The sequence below is a fragment of the Pipistrellus hanaki genome, assembly GCF_964339955.1.
Source record: "Pipistrellus hanaki genome assembly, chromosome: 14".
Taxonomy (NCBI): domain Eukaryota; kingdom Metazoa; phylum Chordata; class Mammalia; order Chiroptera; family Vespertilionidae; genus Pipistrellus; species Pipistrellus hanaki.
In genome coordinates this window covers 23,990,257-24,005,868 of record NC_140516.1, presented here as the reverse complement: position 1 = coordinate 24,005,868, position 15,612 = coordinate 23,990,257, and the positions used below count along the sequence as shown (strand labels likewise).

The 15,612-nt window shown below is 41.1% G+C and overlaps 1 protein-coding gene across 9 annotated transcripts in view; it reads right to left on the bottom strand.

Moving 5' to 3' along the window:
• ANK3 (ankyrin 3) overlaps positions 1-15,612 on the bottom strand; it is a 555,635-nt gene that overhangs the window by 157,684 nt on the left and 382,339 nt on the right. The gene's annotated exons all lie outside the window — the stretch shown is intronic.

Sequence of the window (15,612 nt, the reverse complement as noted above, 5' to 3'; positions counted from 1 at the left end):
ATAATATTGTGATAACTATATGGTGTCAGATGGGTACTAGATTTATCGGGGTGATCACTTTGTAAGTTATATTATATAAATGTCTAATCACAGGGTTGTACACCTGAAACTAATGCAATATTGTATGTCAATTGTAATTTAAAAAGAAAGCAAGAAAAAAAAATCTTATTTTTATCTCTAGCACAATAGCTCCTTATTTCATTTAACTTACCCATTAAACTATTCAAGTTAATAATTATTTACTCTAAAAAAAACCTTAAAGTGAAAATCTGATTAGCCAGTCCCTTCCTTTCTCTAGTATTTACTTCTCTTCAACCCTATTTCAAAGGTGGCAGATAAAGACAAAAAAGCAATCACATATGTACACACATATATATATTTTCCAAACAACAAAAATTGGCTCCAGAAATATTATATAAAACATTAACAAGACTTGGATATTCAGAATTTTGACTGAACAAAATCATAGTGCTCAGCAGGTTTAATTCTCTCAAATTTCCAGGCCAATAACCTAATCAAGTGCTTAGAACATGGGTCCCTGCTGTGTCCCCTCAGGCAAGGATTTGTGTTCTCACTATAGTTTCTCTTCTAGCCTTTTTTTTTTTTTTTCCTCCCAGTTTATCATGTTCTTCTGTGCTAGTCTCCTTCTATTTGGTTTTCCAATAAGACCTTTCACCTATAACCTACCCTTCTAGAAGATACCAACCACTGAAGTTGGGGAGTGAAAAATCTCAATTCAGAAGAACAGGTTTTGCCTCCCACTTTCAGGGAAGAAAGAAGCAAACCACTCAGAACAAGCTAAGATCTCTCAGGATGTCTACAAAGTCCTAGCATGTAGTACATGATGTCATACAGTTCGGTTATATTATGCGATGATCACTCTTTAGGGTAAGATCCTCTAACTTCAAAATAAAAACCTTTTCTGTGTTTCCTAAACTACGAAACTTAGAAAAGTGCAAAAAAAAAAAAAAGAAAAAAAAAAAGGTTTGTATTGATGAGTTCAGAGGTAAGGAATTCAATCCTGGTTCTAACTTTATTTCAATTACATTACATTGGTCTAGCACAAAACGTATTTCATTAGAGAAAAGAAGACCAGCCCCTAACTCTCTTCCATATCCACTTTCCCGATAGATGACATTGGGAATGTGTCTTATCTTCTATGAACTCATATTTTCATCTGAATAATGAACATGATACCGCCAGTGCCTCCATCACAGGCTGCCAAGAGGAGGTATGAGAACATTCACATCAAACAGAGGAAGCAAACTTACAGGTATTCCATGTCTTTTATCTCATTTAACACAAAAAAACTAGAAAGAAGTATTATCTAGGTTTTTTTTCCTTTATATTTTATATGAGACAACTAAAACTAAAAATAAATAAATAACGTGCCAAAGGTCACAAAGCTGCCATAATATGTATGACCCCAAAGTAATGGCATCTTTCACTAGACCACGCTGACTCTGCACTTATAAACCATACAAACATAGAACCAATTCTCACTATTAAAGCAGTTTTGGAGTACCAAACAGCATGGTAAGAGTAAGAAAGTATAGGAGACAGTTATGCAGTAAGTTAAAAGACATTAAGAGAAAGTACTATGGAGCCAGAATGCTTGGGTTCAAATCCCAGGCCCTGCCTTGGCCAGTGCGGCTCAGGTGGCTGGGTGTTCTCCCATACATTGCAAGGCTGCCAGGATGCTCAGAGCACATGCCAGGGTTTCAGGTTGAATCCTTAGTGGGAGTGTGTGTGTGGGGGGGAGGTGGTGTTGCTGCAGGAGGAGACTATTGATGTTATGCTCCCATAATGATGGTTCCCTCTAAAAATCAATAAAACAAAATAATAAAAAATCTCAGACCTACTCCACACTAGTTACATAACTTCACTTTATTTAATTTCTTTATATCACAGCTTTGCTATCTGTAAAATCAGGCTAATCTATATATATGTATAATATATAAAACCCTAATATGCAAATAGACTGAACAGCAAAACAACCAAACAATCGGTTGCTATGATATGTGCTGATCACCAGGGGGCTTGCGCAGAACATGGCAGGCACTGGCAGCAGGCAGCAGAGCATGGAATATGGCAAGGGCTGGCCATGGTGGAATGGTAAAGAAGGTGAGTGGGGACACCAGACCAAGGCAGGGTACCAGTTGCTGTCATCCGGGTGAATCTTTGATGGTTACTGAAAATTCTTTGCTCCTGTGTGCCACCGGCCTGCCCAGTGTTCCCACCTGCTTCCAGTGCTGGCCCTGCTCACATACACTGCTGGCACTGGAGCTGCTGCTCACACCCACTGCCAGTGCTGGCCCCGCACGCACCCACAGCCAATGCTAGAGCCACCGTTTGCACACATTGCTGGCACCTGGAGCAGGTCCCAGTCACTCGGCACCAGCAAATCTGTGATATAAAGATATAAAGTGGCAGCTGCCGGCCCCAACTGCCCTGATCGCCCCTGAGGGCTTCTCCACTTCTCCGTGCTCCTGAAAGGGGATCGGGGCCGCAGCCACTGCTCACATCTGCTGACGCTCCTGGCACTGCTTGCATCCACTGCTGGCACAGGTCCCAATCGCTCTGTGCCATCAGCAGGTGTGAGTGGAGCTGGCACCATCAGCGTGTGTGTGTGTGTGTGGCCATGGGAATGGGGCTGCCAGCAGACAGGGGACCAGCGACAATGGTGGGAGGGGCCGGGCAGGAGTGTGGAGGATGGGCTGAGACCCACCCCTGTGCCCTCCACAGTCTTGCGGCCCACAGTTCCTTTCAGGGTGCACAAATTCGTGCACTGGGCCCCTAGTGAGTTAATAAGCATGGAGTCTTAAGAATGGTACTTGGCATTAGGTAAAAACTATAAAAATGTTAGCAACTACTGTCCTTTTTATTATCATATGGTATAGACATTTAAAATAATGTATGCCATGACCACATCTCACAAGTACATAATGAAAAACTTATGGAGAGAAAAAAACACATGTGGACCTGAAGTAATTGGTGAGCTCTAAGAAGGTGTTAAGAATGCCAGTTCTCAGGATGAATGCAAAGGTGTTAGGTTATCTCTGCACTCTCAGTGTGTGTAAACTTCAGAAGTCCCTCAGCTGGGCAATAGTGTCAGAGAGGAAGAGGAAGTGGGGGCAGGGCCATGGCTGCTGTAATGTGATAGGTACATGTGGTACATAACAAAATAGAAATGTGAGTGCCATACTTTTAAAATCAAGGACTTGAAAGAAATAGCTCCCTCTGCTGGAAAGTGGTGGAATTGCTTGCTTATTTCTGATCTGTTTCTGAAAAAAACCAGTTGAGGTGGTAGCCAAGTTCCTTTATGAAATAATTGCTAAAGCAAGATCATTTCTGCAACATCCCAAAATCAACCTGGGCCATTCCTACCTTACTCGTAATAAGTGGCAGACTCTTTATTGCATTTAAATATATAAAGGATAGTGGGTTTCTGATCTGCCCCACTTCATCTTTTCTAAAATATCTGGGGAGGTTATCACCAAGTGAAAGAGAAGGTGGATGATAACACTTGATGTCTTTTAGAGAAAAAAAGATTATTACCACATGCAATAATGTTTCCCTCTAAGTTACTTCTCTTATGGTAATAATAAAAAAAAAAGAGATGTTTGAAGATAAGGATTTTAATGTGATCATGGTTTGCATTTAAAACCTATATTTTAGGATCTGTGTTTTCTTATTCTAGTCTCTTATACTTTAGTACTATTTCTATTATAAATAGAACAGAAAATGATTGCTAAATAGGTACACAGAGAAAGCACAGGAAAAACATTTAGCAAGGCTTATTAGGATCCTTGTTCACCACGTAGATACATACACCTTTTGAAAAAAAAAAAAAAATCTTTGTTTTGAGTTCTCTGTCCTCCCACTTTCTGTCTAAAAGCAAGGCATGCATTTCCTTTTGTAAAGGTAGGAGGACAGGAAGAGGAGGATGTCTCTTATTCACACATCCATGGAGAAGGCACAACTTGACCTGCAAACAAACTTGACCTGCAAAACAAACCTTGCTAAACAAACTTTTCCCACCATTAGTTCTCTCCCCAACATATTTATCTCCCCATGATTTACCACCCCGAGGAGCCCCAAACCCCTTGCCTTTGTCTTGTCATTCTCCAAAAATGTATCATCCTTTGTTAAAATAGTATATAACCTCTAGGGTCTAACAGCATCTGTGGGCCTTCAATTCTTTCCTATGCATACACAAACCTTTTCTCCCGTTAGTTTATCTGTAGTCAGTTTAATTTGCATGGCCCCTCGAACTGAACCTAAGAAGATAGAGGAAAAGGTTTTGTCTTTCCCTACACGGTCACAATTGCTAATCTCTAGGTATAGAAGAGGCAATAAATATTTGGTAAATAATATTTAACAGTCATATCTTTTGAAACAATATAAAAAAATAAAGAACTGAATTATTGTTTCCTTTCAATTTCCTTGAAGGTATAAAAGTTTTTTATTTTTTGGTCAGTTTTTGTCTACCATAAATCTTGTCTGATAGTTTATTGTAGAGCATGTTTATTGAGATGAAATTCACATACCATAAAATTGGCTATTTTCAAGTGTACAATTTAGTGATTTGTAGTACATTCACAAGTTGTGTAACCATCACTAGTATTTATTTAGAACATTTTTATCATCCCCCAAAGAAACCCATATTCTGTACTTGTAAGATGGGTACTAGACTTTATCTTGGTGATCACTTTGTAAGGTATATGTCTAACCACTATGATATACATCTGAAACTAAAATATGTCAACTGAAAAATAAACAAACAAGTAAAAAGAAACCCCATACCATTAAGCAATCACTTTCCATTCCTCTGTCCTCCCAGTCCCTCGAAACCACTGATCTATTGCCTTTGTCGATTTGCCTATTCTAGATATTTCATACCAATGGAATCATACAATATGTCACCTTTTGTGTCTGTCTTCTTTCACTCAGCATATGTTTTCAAGGTTCATCCATTTTGTTATAGGTATCATTAACTCATTTCTTTTTTTGAAAATGTCTAAGTTTTTAATGCCCTAAAAAATCCATAAAATATATGCAAACGAATGATGCTGTTAATAAGAACTGGGAATTCCAAGGATATAACCAGGAAAATTACAAACAGTGGAAGATAATAAACACTCCAGCCTTCAGTCTAACACATATTAGGGTTTTTCTTAAAGAAGAACTCAACCTTATATTATCCTATCTAATAAAGAGAAACATGCAAATTGACTATACCTCTGCCACGCCAACAAGCTACACCCATCAGCCAATCAGGAGCCAGTATGAAAATTAACCCAACCAAGACGGCAGTTAATTTGCATATCCAGGTGCACAGTGAAACCTGAAGACAGCATAGAAGGAAGCCAAGAGCTGCAAAAGGGAGTGAAGCTGCCTGCGGAGAGGGAAGCAGGCGGGGTGGCGGAGATAAAAGGGAAGCAGGCAGGGCAGCGGAGACAACCGCAGGAAGCCCTATTCTTGCAGGAATCTTCCTGCAATGGCCTCTACTCTAAATATATAAAAGCCAAGGATGCCAGAACAACCAGAACAACTGTTCTCTTTGACATGCACGGGGCCCTAATCGCCCCCCACCCCCACCTTGATTGGGTGCGGGGACAGCCAGCCAACTGCCTGCAGCCCCTCCCCCTGGCAGGCCCCATTCCTAATCAGGGACAGGCCAGCCAGCAGACCTCCTGTGGTCCCCCCTCCAGCTGACCTGGCCCCAATCAGCCCCACCCGAGGCGGGCCAGCTGGACCCCAACCATGCACAAATTTGTGCACCGGGCCTCTAGTTAATAAAATATAAAATAAACTCAGAAACTTCCCTTGTAGTACAGCAATCATTATTAAGATGACCTACCACCTTAGTAAATATCCATATTTTTTTCATGAGTTTCTAATGAGATGAAATAGGTCTTCTTCAAGAAAGTATTTTTTTCTTCTTCAGTTACACTAGCTTATATGACACCAACTTTTCTCTCTCTGTGCTTCCTGGGTGAGGAGATTAAGTCCACACAGGTCTTACTGAGACTGACACTTAAGATACTGATGTCACTGACACTTCCTTAACCTCACCCTCTTTCCCTGGGAGACCAACCAATTCCACCAATGAGACAGGATATAGTGCTGGGCTCCCCAGAAAGCAGCAGCCAGTGCATGGGTATTTGATGTCTGCTGTGAAATCAGGCTCTCATCTCAGCATTTGCTTTGTTCTGCTCTAAAAAAAAACCTCAAGTGGTTTATTTATTTTCTCTTAAGGATAATATGAAGCTATTTATCATAAATACTATTAGAGGCTTTCTCTTGGATGAATAGATGATGGCTCATCAGCAATTTAGATAAGGCACTGTCAGGTCTCCCACCATTGCCACAAATGAATTAGTAGTCTGGGAAGACAGGGCAAGTAGGCCACTCCTCCCTTCCCCTCCCCCCACCCCCCCAGTCTCAGCTGTACACACAATGCCAGCTGCCACCAGATGGGCAGGGAAACCGACTGACACTGGGCTTGGACCTCGTCCCTCCGTTACCAACTCCCCCTCTACCTTTGCACCATTGGATGTTACATACTGGTTTTTGGAGATATCTTGTCATGTGGTTTTCAGAATATGCTTTAAATTGAAAAAAAAAATGTTTGTGATAAAATACATATAAAACTCCCACGTTGGCCATTCTTCAGTAAACAGCTCAGAGTTAAATACGTTCACTTTGGTGTGTAATCAACCTCCAGAACCCTTTTCATCTTGCAACTCTGAAACTCTATACTCATTCAACAACTTCCCATTTTCATCTTCCCCAGGCCTGACAACCACCATTCCACTTTCTATCTCATCTCTGTGCATTTGAGTCCTCTTGGTACCTTATATAAATGAAATCACATAATATTTGTGTTTCTGAGGCTAGCTTAATTCATTCAGCATAATGTCCTCAAGGTTCATTCAATAGCATGTGTCAGAATTTCCTACCTCTTAAAGGCTGGACAATATTCCATTGTATGTATATGCCATATTTTGCTTATTCATGCAGCAACTTGGGTTGCTTCCTCCTTTTGCCTATTGTGAATAATGCTGCTATGCATGTGGGCCTACAAATCTCTCTCTGAGACCCTGCTCTAATTTTTTTTTTTGGGGGGGGGTATACATACCCAGAAGTGGAATTGCTGGATTATACAGAAATACTACAGTTAGCCTTTTCAGTAACCTCCATACCCTTTTCCCATAGTGGTTGTACCATTTCACAGTTCTACAACAGAGCAAAAAGGGTTCCAATTTTTCCAAACCCTCCCCAACACTTATTCTGTTCTCCTTTCTTTGATAGTGGCCATTCTAGTGACTGTTCGTTATATGCATTTCCCCCCCATATTGAGATACAATTCACATACCATAAAATTGTAATTTATTTGGGACATTTCAGTGGTTCTATAATTTCATAAACTAAAATTTTTGACCACTGATGATTGAAATAATACCTTTTATCCTGCCAAAACTTTTCAGAAGAAAAACAGATTTCTGCTACAGCTCCTGCCCAAACTTATACCTACTTATTTAGATCAACAAGTTCTTCATTTTAAAACAGATAAGTGTAATTAAAATAAAAAACCAACCCTACCAATTATTAAGCCCTTGCTTTGTGCAAATCCTATGAGACATACATCATCTCACTTAATCTCTACAGGGTCCTCAAACTTTTTTAAGTGGGGGCCAGATCATGGTCCCTCAGAGAGCTGGAGGGCCGGACTATATGAACTACTAATTCCTACTGTAACACCTTGGCTGCGCTCACTGCCCCAAAAACCTGGCGGGCCGGATCAGACTCCTCTGCGGGCCGCATGTGGCCCGCGGGCCATAGTTTGAAGACCCTTGCTACAACAACCCATGAAACAGATGCTACACACTTACATTTACAATTGAGTAAAGTGAAGTTGGAAGTGGCTACAGGTCACATGTCTAAGAAATGGCTGATCTGGGATTTGATCCTAAGTTGTCTGATTCTAAAGGCTGTGCTGGCTCTTTCCAGCAGGTCATATGGGAGAAAATATATATAAATAGTGAGTCTTGTCTTAATATGGGCAAACATACAGATACTGAGACTCATCTTAATTTGGACAGATCATTAGCTCTAGTTCTCAATACAGACAATGCCTCAGCCTGACACGTAAGTAGGGTTTTTCTTAAAGAACTCAACCTTAGATGATCTATTAGATATCTATCTATCTATCTATCTATCTATCTATCTATCTATCTATCTATCTAACTATGCAGATAATGCTGCTGAAACCATTCCCAACCAAAAGTAATGGCAGACCTCAAAGCCAAAAATAAAATATTCAGTATCTAAAAGAGTGGCTAGCTCAACTTTGTCATTTTAATTAAGAAAAACCCATGGCTTTCATATTTAATGGTGTCACTATTGGCGACCATTCAAAAGTAGTCTGCTCTCTGGTACAGTAGAGAAAGCCCCTCCTCGCTAGAACTATCCTAGTTAAAGTTTTATAATAATTAAACTGAAAGGGATATTCAAATTTTAATTATAAAGTAATCAATTGCTTTTTTATACACTGAGAATAATTGTTTTAAAATATTTAATTATTTAAAATGAGATAATCAAATTACATTAGATTTCCTGTAATATTTCTAAAAGTCCCGTACATTTAAAAAGTCTCCCCTCTTTTTGAAACACTCTATTATAAAAATTCTTAAAAACATAAATAGTAAGGGGCTTTGCAGTGATACATTTCCTACACATCTGTAGCATTTCTGATAAATCTGGAACTGAATTTATATCTGAGTTGAACATTTTTCTTTGTCCTCCAAAAAGGTAAGTCACTCCTGGCTTTTGAGATGTCAGTTAACTTGAAACTATTGGTTTCTCAGGTATCCTGCCCTCACTTGGTCTTTGGATAAGGTAGACATATGCTGAAGTTTCAAACATGTCAAAATATGTAAACAGTATCTCTGAAGTTTCTAAAGAAAGATGGTTTCAAAAAAACACAAAGTAGGTCGGTGCAAATTGCCTTGTCTGTGTGCCCTGCACCTGTCCTAACGAGATGACATTGCTCTTCCAGGGCCCACATAGACCACAGTTACCCAGTGGCTGACACCCTGTCCTCAGCTTCCATCAGGCATTGTTGCCATTGGGTGGTGGTCATGTACCGAGGCAGAATGCAATGAGTGAGAAGGTCTGGATTCAAATCCCTGTTCTTCCATTTTACTCTCAGTAGGAACTGAGACTAACAACTTCTTGGGATCTTAGTCTGCTCATCTGTAAAAATGTCTATTCTTGCCTGGCTGGTATTGCTCAGTGGTTGAGCCTGGACCTATAAACAGGGAGGGTCAGGTTCGATTCCTGGTCAGGGTACAGGCCCAGGTTGTGGGCTCAATCCCCAGTAGAGGATGTGATTCGCATCACTGATGTTTCTCTCTCTCTCCCTCTCCCTTCCTCTCTGAAATCAATAATAATGTATTTTTTTAAATGTCTATTCTTGTCTCAACTGATCCAAAAGTATTTTGTAAGCTGTAAATATGATGTATATTCAAAGTTACATCTGAGTATGTTGTGAAGATAATCAATACAAGTAAATGAGTATTGAGATTTCTATGGTTCAACTTGGGACAATTTATATAGGGAAAAATTTTCATAGCATGGCCTCCATCAATTTAAAAAATATTTTTATTGATTTCAGAGAGGAAAGGAGGAGAGAGATAGAAACATCAATGATGAGAGAGAATCATTGATTGACTAGCTCCTATATGCCCCATAGTGGGGACTGAGCCAACCCAAGCATGTGCCCTTGACTAGAATTGAACCCGGGACCCTTCAGTTCACAGGCCGATGCTCTATCCACTGAGCCAAACAAGCCAGGGCCGTCCATGTTTTTTAATGGGGCCTGATCCTGAGAAGCACCCAAGGAACTCAGTAGAAACACAGATTGCAAGGCCCCAGCCTAAATGAACTGCATCCAAGCCTCGGGGGATGGAGGCTGCGGCCAGCTGGGGGAAACTGGCGGCGAGGCTCAGACTTGGAGGCTGCAGAAAAACCGTTTTTAATTTCCAAACTCAGAGATTTGTTCCTTTTAGAGATAAGCCTGCTTTGTCTTTCCTCACAGAAAAACGTATGTCCTATTCTTTGGTCATAAGTCCATTAAGTTTCTAAATATCAACAGTCCATTTCAAAACATGATCATTAGGGATGCAAAAAATGTAGAATAGAGGTAATAATAGAATATAGCACAAATGAGAATGCATTATTTTTAGAATGAATTTGATGATTTGTCAGGTTTTTAGGTTTGTTAATCTTTCAACTAAAATGTCTTTAAATGTATAACAGGATTTATTATAAGTAAGGAAAACCCCATTATAATCTTTTTAAAAACTGTCCTTAATTCATTTTGCAGTCCTGGCGCAGGCCGAAAACGCACCGCCAGCTGGTACAAGCCAGGCTGCTGTCAGTTCTGATTTCCCAGTGATGACCCTGGATTAAGCCCAAAGCTCAGTACCCACTGCAACGCCTCTGATCTTACCAGAGTATGAACTGCGCAGCTGAATGCAGATTATTTCATTTGGTTGTTTTCACTGTTCTATTTTACTGTATTAACTTTGCTATTTTTTAGCTCAAGCTCTACCACCTTAACGCTGTGTGGCTTTGCACAAATTATTTAACTTCTTGCTTCCCAGTGTAAAACAGAAATCATACCCACACCCCACAGGATGACTGTGGAGACTAAATGAAATAATATGTAGAAAAGTTATTACAGTGCCTAGTACCTAGTTATAAAGGAAAGGTATTACCTAAGTTGGTTTGAATTTTGGGTAAAGTTTTCCCACCTCATAGTTCAAGGCCTCAGTAATATGGGCCGAAAGGAACCTCAAGGTCTTCTAGCCCAACCACTCTTATAGTTGCATCCCTGGGGGAAGCTCGATGGCTCTGGGAAACCATTCCAGTCTGCACATGAACTTCTGGGCCCTTTCTCCCCATCCTGGCATATCTCCCCTCTCTATTAGCTGTAAATCAGTCCAGCATGGTTCTGTGTGGGTACCCGGGGCATTTTGGTTGGGGCATTGTTATTCGAAGGAGATCAGTGCTCCCCTTCCTACTGAGGACCAGTGGAACAAGCAAGACTCCAGAGAAGTTATGTCCGAGGAGAGGAGCATCACACCAGGAGTCAGACATGCTCCTCCTTGTGCGACTGGAGACTGCCCAGTTCCGTGTCAGGTCTCCTCATCCCCCTCCCAGGCATGCTATCACGCATCTGAAACACTCCTGTCCCACCCCAGTTCTCCATTCATGCACCTGCAACGACTTGTGGAAACAGCAGAATGGTGGCTACCAGGGGTTTGGGAAACTGGGGGATGTTATCTCAGAGTACAAACTTGCAACTAGTAGATAAATAAGTCCTAGAGATCTAATGCACAGCATAGTGATGGCAGAAAACAATACCGCTATAACGTCTAAGTTGCTAAGAGCATAGATCTTAACTGTCGCCAAGACAAAGAAGAAATGGTAATTGAGTGATGTGATAGTGGTGTTAGCTCGAAGTACTGCAGTAATCATATTGCAATATTGAAATGCATCGGACCAACATGTTGTACACCTAAAACTTACATAGTCATATGTCAATTAGATCTCAGAAAAGGGGGACAAAACCTACACCGACTCTCTTCCATCCGCACAATCAGCCCAGCCCTAGGGTTAGACTAATCATCTCACCTTGTCTCATTTCACTTGTGCAACTGGCCATTCTCCATTTCTTGGAGTTCTAATCCCTGTATTTCCATCACAGTTTACCTTTTCAATTCCCCGCCCCTTCCCCCCTCCCCCCCCCCAAACTATGCTAGTCCATGTTGATCTCCTATCTGAACTTGTTTTCTTGGATCATCCTGCTTTGAGTTGAGACACAGTAAATGACTGTGCACAGGCCCTACGGCCACTCATTTGCAACCTCGTGCTTCTGCCAAGTCCTAACCTCTTCCCTCTAGCTGCCCCTTCGCCCTTCCTGCATATTCTTCAGACCACCCACCAAAGGGAGGAGAGCAAGATTTCCTCATGGACGAGCCTGCAGTGCTCAGGAGGGGGCCAGGGTGCACCTGGACGAGTTCAAATGCACCGTCTGACAACAGTGAGTGTGCACACTGCTCCGGAATGTCCAGCAGAGGCGCCCAGTAGGCCTTGGCTGCAATTTGCACGCCCAGGAGGAAACAAAAATCCTACAGCTATTGAGTAATTCCCTTTTAAAGTGCACAGCAATAAAGCAAGTCCTGCCAACTCCCGAACCTTCAGAGAAATTCACACATAGAACTGCAAAGTGGAGTTCTTTTGGGTCATTTAAGATGTTCTCACGGCAACACTTCTAGAACAAGCATGGCAGGAAGCAGAGTGCTTATTGAAAGACGAGTGAAACAGAAATAAGCACCTTCCAGCTCCTATGATTTTTTTGATTGGCTTTCTTACTGCCTCAACGCCACATTCATAGTTTCTTAAAGGCTGACCTCCTCACGTGACAAACACCACTGCAGGCAACGGAACTGCAACATGCGGGGAAGCAACGCTTCTGTTAGTTCCAGAAATACTCTGAGAGCCGCCATGTGCCACCTGCTTGCCACCCGTTGTGCTGTGGTGAATGTGTCTGATGAAGATGGTCCCCTCCTGGGTGAAAGCTACCAGCAGCCACCACAAACGTGGCTCTGGCCCCGGTCCCCATGTCCTTAATCAAGTGCTGCGCTAAGCAATTTATAGAGATTATTTCATTCAGTCATCTCAGTGATCATGCATTAGGTATTACTACTGGGCCCATTTTGTGGATGATCACGCTGAAGCATAAATGAGTTGTCGAAGAGCACACAAAGGGGACTGCAGGGCCAGTTCGGGATTGCAGCCAGCTGGCTGCTATGCCATTTGCTTGACGCTATACCTACTCTCCACTGTGAAAGGGAAAGGAAGCCAAAGGCTGCCTCCATCACTGTCAGACAAGGTGGTCAGGCAGAGGGGAAGAGCTTGTGGTGACTGAGATCTCTCTCATGGCTTCAGATGAAGGCCAGCACAGATCCCGGAACACGGGTAGATATTAGTGTGTTTGAATGTACTTACAGATCCTAAGATTAAAGTATTCCTTTAAGATTATATAAGAGATTCTTTTTGTGGTATCCAGGGAATGAAATGCAAAGAGCAGGAATGAGACTGCATGGCAAGCTTAGAGCATGTTCTCTATAAAAGGTATATCCCCCACCGCTCTGTCCTCCACTTCCTGGCTTTGTTCCCCCTGATATGTTAATATCACCATGGTAACAAGAATATGGTTAATGCAATAGCCACATAGCTACTTTCCCATAACTCACATTCCTTTGCCAAGGCTCTCACATCCCCATTTTTATTCTGAAGAAGGATTATAGAACCCATTAAAAACAAAAAACAAAAAACACTGTCTTTTGGCTTTAATGCGGTTGAGCCTTAAACAGGACATAAATCTATACTTGAAAATTTGTATCCATGAAAATGAATGTATTTATGTGTATGTTTAGGTTTTTTAAGGATAGATAGCTAAATATCAAAAATAATATATTAGGACTGTTATGGGTGGTTTTTATTTTCTCTCTTTGCTTTATTGTATTTTATTTGAACATGAATTATATAATGAGGGAAAATATGTTTAAAATATATTTGCAATGTCACCACCACACACACCTAATTAGTCTCCAGAAGCCCTGCACCCTTATCAAACTACAAACGTCCACTACACTCATTTTGAAGTGATTGATGCCCATCCCTGTTTGAGTAGCTGATGTCCTTTCTAGCACCCTCTGGTGGTGGCTTTGATTGGGTCTTGACAGCAGGCATCTGAGGCCACGCTCACAACATCCTTAAGCTTGGAAGCAGCTCTTTACACTAGGCTTGTCTTCCAGGGTACCTATACTGCTGAGAAACAAGTCTTCCAAATGCTTACACAAGTTTGCCCTTTGGCATCCGAGATTCAATACTTGGGTTTGGAGCACTGACCTAAATTCCTTTTTTTGAATCCTTTGGATTTCTCTTCTCCTTTAATAACGGCAAGCAGTTACCTAACACCAGGTGACAATCAACTTGAAATTCTGATAGGCTAGGGAAAGGAACAGGGCTTGAGGAAAGCAGGTTTAAGTAGGTACTGGGTACCCAGGTATGGTGGTTAAGGAAGATAAAGTTATTCTTTCATTCATTCTTAAATTCAATAAATATATATCAAGTACTTCCAGTGCTAGGTGCTGGGAATTCACAGTGAGTAATAATGCACAGGCCTGTCCTTCAGGAATTCAGTCTTGCAAATGGGGTGAAGTACAGGATATGGAAGATGTATTTCATTACATCGCCACTTCAGCCCTCATAAGATTGTTGAGTTAATACATATAAAATGCTTAAGAAAGAGACTGGAACTTAATAAATACTCAAATTATAACTACTTCCAATCATTATTATTATAAACTTCTCCTAAGAAAGAAAAGCAGACCATCTACTGAGCACTTATTCTGTAACAGGCAGGGCCTTGATATTTTCATATTTGGAGCTCTCTGGCTGAATGGAATGCAGTGGCACATGAGTATGTCCAAGGTACCACTTCATGAAAGGTAGACAGAGGTTCTGCGAGGCAGCAAAGACAAAGGTCATGCCTTTCTGTAGTGCAGTAAGGAATGATTCCCTGAAAAAACAATGTCTGCCTCTCCTAAGAAAATAAAATAAAAATAAAAAAATAAAAATCTACAGCAGAAAGATTTGCATATAAGCATAACCAATGGATACAAGACACTGGGGGTAAGGGCATGTATGGGAATGGGGTGGGGGGTCAATGAGGGGATATGGACACATATGTAATATCTTAATCAACAACAAAAAAGTCTAAGCAACAAGAAACACATTCTCTGTTGCTCAGTCCTTCGCTGGAAGATTGAAGTTCATGTTAAAGCCAACGTCACAGAGCCCGGCACAAGGTGAGCACTTGGGAAGAGGATATTACCAGGTGAGAAGCTGGAGACAGAAGATGAATAAGCCTTCAAGGGGATTAGAAAACAAATAGAATATGCAAGACAAAGAAAATCATATAAATAAAACAATATTTAATACCTACCATTAGAAAGTACAAGGGGGCAATGAAGACAATTGGTGTGGTTAAGGGGGAGTGATTTATTTTAGGGGTCAGAGAGAGCTTCTTTGAGGAAAAGAATACTAGCGTCCTTTACAGAGAGGAAAAACAAAGATTCACAGAAGTTAACCATGTGGCACAATCCCTGGCAAGTGGAGACCTCGCTTGAGATTGACCTCAATTTTTTTTAAAATATATTTTTATTGATTTTTTTACAGAGAGGAAGGGAGAGAGATAGAGAGCTAGAAACATCAATGAGAGAGAAACATCGACCAGCTGCCTCTTGCACACCCCCTACCGGGGATGTGCCTGCAACCAATGCACATGCCCTTGACTGGAATCAAACCCGGGACCCTTCAGTCCGCAGACCGACGCTCTACCACTGAGCCAAACCGGCTTCAGCTCGACCTCAATTTTTGATATTTCCAAAAAGTCCATAACATGAATTGGGGAGAAATGACTATTTTTTACTCCTGTTTGGAAGAGGATATCAGTTTTATTGTTGATTT